Below are 6550 nucleotides of genomic sequence, written 5' to 3'. Positions count from 1 at the left end.
AATAACATATAGGGAAAACCTGCTCCCCAATAAATAAATAAATAACATTTTGAAAAATGTTCAAGGTGTAGTCTAAAATGATCATTGAAATATATATTTACATTTTAGATTTCTGCTAAGCCCTGAAAACTACATAATGCTTTGAATAATTTGATTTACAGTTCTACAGATTTACTGCAGAGACCATTTTGAGACCATATTGTTTAGACTGATGCGATTGTAGTGACGCGCGGAAGCGAGGATTGAACCCATGATTCCCACTCGCCAGTCCAACGCACAACCAGTCTGTTGTCGCTGGTTCATGGCTGGTACTAACTGTGGGGGCTACAATCACCCCCCTGATCTTTGGAGCGCGCCCTCGCGCTTCACACTTCACGCCACGGACCGTCGCACACGACGTGGACCTGTCCCTCACGCGAGGATATCACGATTATCACGCTCCTCATCCTGCCGACAACGCCAGATTGTAGTGATGCGCGGAAGCGGGGATTGAACCCGGGACTCCCACTCGCCAGACCAACGCACAAGCAGTCGTGCTAATAGGGCTGAGCCCGATTGGCAGCAGGGCTGTTGTCGCTGGTTCATGGCTGGTACTAACTGTGGGGGCTACACTAGGTTCATGGTTTACGTGTGATCTATAGTTTACTGAGGCGCTGCACTGTCTCTCTGCATGCTGCATCTGATGTATGTGTTTACCTTGCTTACTGTGAGTCACTCTGGTTAAGAGTGTCTGCTAAATGCTTACATTTTAAATTGAAATGGGAGGGACCAAATCTTTATGGGATAGAATTCCCATAATTCTATCCACTTGAACCAGAGTGGTTTACCGTGTTACACTATATGCAGTATCTTTAGGAAGCATATCTGATACGCAGGAGGAGAGTCTGGGGCAATGAGAATGGAGACTGAGTTCAAAAAGCCTTTTTCATGTGATAATGTGGGGTCTGAGGTGAGTCTTTTTTAAATATATTTTTGGGCCTTTTTCTGCCTTCATTAGGTGTACAGTAGGCTGACAGGAGACGGGGGGAGAGAGAGAGATGGGGAGGGTAAGCGCAGCAACGTCGTCAGGATCGGGATTTGGGACTCAAACCTGTGACGCTGCAAGGTGCCTGGAACACTACCCTGTGGCCCAGGCTCTGAGGTGAGGCTTATGTGTGGCTTGGGTGTCTTGAGGTGATAATGACCATGGTGGTGCCATAGTTTTGTACTTTTTCTGTTTTGTATGTGTCTATGGAGTTAACCCAGGTGTGGTTATAATTTGCAAATATGTCTTCCCCTCGTATTTTTGGTTACTTCCTGAAAGTTAAAAGCCTCTGAGTCAAAAAGGCCCGATTGAAATACACTGATATAATGACATCATAATATCTTCACTCCATTATTCAGTCTGAAAGCCCTTCCTACTGCAGCAGTTTCTGGAATGGGTGTTGCCAAACAGACAGTCTTTGGTGATTGGTTCATTGCCTAATCAATCACAGTAGTAGCAAAGCAGATGACGGCGTTGTTAAAGGACCTACACCATGAATTTTCACTTTTTCTATTTTAAAACCTTTTTTTGGGGTCCCACTGGCACCTTCTATCCTCACAAAGTCCTCTTTCTGTACATTGTGTCTTTCTCTGGTTTTGGGAAGACAGAGATGAAAAGCTTTCCACGGGTTCTCAGAACAGTGCTGTTCTGAGAGTTGACGCATGTGACGTCACACGCGTTTCCTGTTTTTTTTTCAAAAAAAATATTTTTTTTCAAAAAAAAATGTTTTTTCAAAAAAAATATTTTTTTTTCAAAAACATTTTTTTTCAAAACTTTTTTTTTTCAAAACTTTTTTTTTCAAAATACATTTTCTTTTGAAAAAAAAATTTTTTGAAATTTTGAAAAAAAAAAATTTTGATTTTTTTTTTTTTTTTTTTTACTGAAAAAAAAAACGGGAAACGCGTGTGACGTCACATGCGTCAACTCTCAGAAAAAATGTTTTTTTCAAAAAAACATTTTTTTCAAAAAATTTTTTTTTTTCAAAAACTGTCAAAAAGTCAAAAAACTTTTCAAACTTTCTTTCCAAAAAACTTTTTTTTTTCAAAAAACTTTTTTTTTTGAAAAAAAACTTTTTTTCTGGAAAAACCCCACTAGATGCGCCCCTGAGCAAACAGAGGCCGTTTGGGTATTGCAGCTGGAGAGCCTCATTATAGTAGAGCTAGAACAAACAAAAAGAATGGTCAGAGTGTTTGTTGAGGGTTAAAACCTGTCTAATGCCTCATTCACACTGCAGATATATAGTTGAACGTTTTGCTTGCTTGGTCAATGTAATCTCAATGGAAACCAGCTTTAAAGCTTTCAAAGCTTTGTTCTGTGTATGTCCTGTATCTTTAAAGCTGGTTTCCATTGAGATAACATTGACCAAGCAAGCAAAACGTTCAACTATATATCTGCAGTGTGAATGCAGCATAAGACTCAATTTTGAGCATATATTTATACAAAAAATATAGTTTTAAAAGCATGGTGTAGGCCCTTTAAGCGACAATTATTAGTGTTATGTGGCTGGCTAAAGAAACTGGCAGTTTGGAGCACTACTAACTAGTAATAAAACATGGTAACATATGTCTGCTACTGATGTTTCATAGAAAGATCGATACGATCGTGAGTTACCGCAGCGGGAGACGCCATGTTTGTTTATATTTGGGAATTTCCGGTCTGGTGCTGTTGTTTGACGTTGAAACAAGCTGGGGAAACAACGCTTATTTACCGTACAGATTTTCAAGCGAGTTAAGCAAGAGTCACCAGACCTGAATCGCCGAAACATATCTTACTACTATAATCCGAGAAGGGTCCCCCAATTCGCTGTGCCGGGATGGTGAGCACAGGAACACTCAAAATCAACAGGGTTTTCACCCACAATATTCTCCAGAGGCATGGGCACGTTATAGGATATCTTTCCTACCTTCAATAGACTTACATGATGAGAAATTTTACCTTTTCTTGTTCAATATCTTTATTCATGTCACATATGTTTCAACAGTTTACATTAAACATCAAGTCAATATTTTAAAGACATTCTTTTTTTCTCTCTTTTCCCCTTTCCCCAACCCTCCCCCATATTGCTATCCTTAATCACTCCTTGAAAATAATTAAAAAAATGAATAATAATAAAGATAAATACAAATAATAAAAAAAGAGAACATAAGATATAAATATAAAATTGAACAGATCAGTGTACACATTATACATAATAGTAAAGAGAAAAAAAAACAGTTAAAACAAACAACAAAACATAGTTAAGTACAGTAAATTAAAAGAAAAGGAAAAGGAAAAATAAAAGGAAAACATTGGAATTAAGTCTTCTAGAAACCTTAGTTGTACTATTTACACAGATCAAGTCGATAGAGTGCTAACAGACATCATCCTCCTCGATTATGTATACCATTACAGATTACTACGTCACAAGCAACAACAACAAGTAGGTCGGGAGTGGCTTATTGTCGGTATCAGCCGGTAACACGGTCTGTCCCCGTTACAATGCGCTAGACCCCTGGGAGATGGACTGCTGAGGTGGAGCGCCACACCTACCATCAGCTCCCAGTACTTGCTGCACGACTTGCCAAGCCGTGCTACTCATACGCTGAGTTGGCGGTGCCCGGAATCGAACCCATGACCTTGCGGTACAAAGGCAAGAGCTCTACCGACTGAGCTACCCGGGCAGGTCAATCTGATGTAAGTGTCCTCAGACCCTCAAAGTATGTGATAAATGGTTGCCAGGTTGAGAAAAATCTTTTTACCGATCCCCTCAGTGTGAATTTTATTTTTTCCAATTTTAGAAATCCCATGATGTCAGAAATTTTACATTTTACAAAAGATTTTGATGTCATGCTTCATGTGACATCACAATATCACTGGAGGCATGGATGGACCGTGACATCACAATCCACCGCTCACTTCACACTGGGTTTTATTTTTTATACTTGAGGGCCATGTGGGACTCCCCTTCCTATATAAACCCATTGTAAATTCATCACTGGAGCAGCAATGGGGGCCTGTATCTATATATAGTTTTTATAATGGGTGTGGCTAACGATTCAGAGCCTGGAGCCTATTGGCTAGAGATCTGGTGTAGAGGGGAAAAGAGAGAGACAAGGCCAAAGGTCAGGTTTACTAAGTACTGAAGCTTGTTAAAAGTTTCTTATAGAATGATTGCTAATAACCAAGTGTTATTAGCAAACATAAAGGTCACAATCATGATATAATAAAGTGTATTAATGATGTTTATATGATTTAATTTCATAATAATTTATAATGTGTTGCATACATTAGAGCACTTCTCTGTGTCTATAACTGACTAAGTAATGATTGTTATATAATATGCTGTTCTGATGAGCTTATGATGCTTTATGACCAACACTTATAATACTTCATATACCTTATTGTAAGTTGTCATACAATATAGACATAAACATACATATAAACATTTATAACAAGTTTTATGAAGCCTTATGAAGACTTTATAATGCCTCATAAATGTGATTATAATTAATAATAAAAAACCAACCTTCATGTAAACTGTTAGCAAAATCTCTTACGTCAACCTTTAATGTGATCTAGGATGTGAATATAGTATTCTAAATGCATTGAACATGTCATTGGTTGGTTTGGATGTTGTTCAGTGCTGCAAATGTTGTCTTGAGTAAAACAATTTCTATTAAAAATATATAAATCTTGATACATCTAATATGAAGAGACATCTAAATATCTTATCACTGATACAAATATTTTCTACACAGCAAAGAACAGTGTTAATTTAACTGAACCAACACTTTATATAGTGTTTTATATAAAGTTAGAAACACACTGATAAGCAAACCAAACACTTCTACAACATTGGGCTTTATTGTCAAGAGGCTACAGTGACACCTAGTGGACAGAAAGTGTTTTCTAAGAACAGCATGTTAAAGTTGTACCATGTAACTTTTTTTATAAAACAAATCTTAAAATTGTCCTAACTGTTAAATCGCTAAAGTTTTAGAACACCCATGTTACATGCCCCGGTCTAGGGGGTAAGGATATGCAACATTAGTAAGGCAAAGGGTAGGTGTAAGAAGTATTTTTATTTATAACTTCCTTTTGGTGAGCATTCAAGGAACAGTTTACAAATAATGAATAAGGAACAAAGGAAAAACAATTAACAATAACTCAAAATATAACTACCATGCAAAGAAAAGAACCAATCAGAAATAACTAACCTATTCTTGTATATTAACCACTAAATAAACTAAACTAGACCAAAACAAAATTACAATAGATTACTAACCTAACATAACTACACTAATCTAAACTATCAAAAAGGAATCTGTTACAAAAAGCTGGCAGTGGTAGTTACATGTTAGCTGAAGGCCACAACCTAGTTGTGGGTTTAAACAAAGTCAAGTTCAAGTTCCCAATGTTCTCAAAGCTCACAAAGTTAAGAATGCTATACGCTAAGCAGTAAGCAGGTTCTACAACGCTAACATGGCAGAGGGAAACTACTACAGAGAGTAGCTCCCAAAGCTGCAGCAGCATGTGAGTGACATTATGCAGGTGGACAGCATGTTTCCCCATGGGCAGGGAGAAACAGACTGACGAGGAGCTCTGGGCTGGCAAGGCTTTTGTAGAGAGGCCCCGCAGGTGATTGGACCAGGTGGAATCAGGGTGTAGCTCTCCATCAAGCTCAGCTCACTCAGGTCTCCTCCAAGTTCAGGTCTCGTCTCCTCCCACTCCAACACAAGGCCAAGACCTAAACTGACACTAGTATGAGTATATGTGGACTCCAACCAATATTGGGAACAATAGTAACGTAATACTAAGGATAACTAGAAAATAGTAATATAGAAAAATAGTAAATTACATAGGGATGTAACACCCCCACCCTCAAAATCAAACATCTCCCCTGATGTTTGTATAATTTAAAGGATTTTAAATGTACTGAGTTTAAGAGGATTTACATTGATGTATGAATTTATAAAAGCTTCTTTCAGACCTTTTTAAGTAACCACCTGTTCACAAAATTCGAAAGAGTGAGCCTCAACTACACTCTAGTGAGGGGTTAGGGCTAGGGTTTAAGACTCCCCCTGCACTGATTTGTGTTACCAAAATCCAAAATCTGAGTTAAATCGCTTGACAGAAGCTAATCCAACTAACCGTCAACCAAAGGCTGCCCCGAAAATCTTCATCTTAACTTGTCACCTTAGCAGATTCAACATTTCACAACCGGAGAGTTACTAACATTTAGCACCCACCGTTAGTTGGGTCAAAACAGAACATTTGCGGGTTCAAGAATTTAAGACCGGTATATATATTCAAGAACTTTGTCCATGGACAGAACCTAATCTCTATAACCTAAGAGAAGTAGCCTCGACTACTCTCTAGTGAGGGAACACCTTATTGAGATGCCCCTGCACCTAGTAGTGATACGGTAGTTCTACATAACAGTAGTCAATATCATTACAAAACACAAGACCCCTGAGTAATGCATATTACTACATAACCCCAAGTAGCAACCACCTAACACCGGGTTGGACATACTAAGAGCACCAA

The sequence above is a fragment of the Nannobrachium achirus genome (assembly GCF_963921795.1).
Source record: "Nannobrachium achirus genome assembly, chromosome: 13".
In the NCBI taxonomy this organism is placed as follows: domain Eukaryota; kingdom Metazoa; phylum Chordata; class Actinopteri; order Myctophiformes; family Myctophidae; genus Nannobrachium; species Nannobrachium achirus.
The sequence above is the reverse complement of the archived record's forward strand: the minus strand, read 5'-3'. Positions refer to the sequence as shown.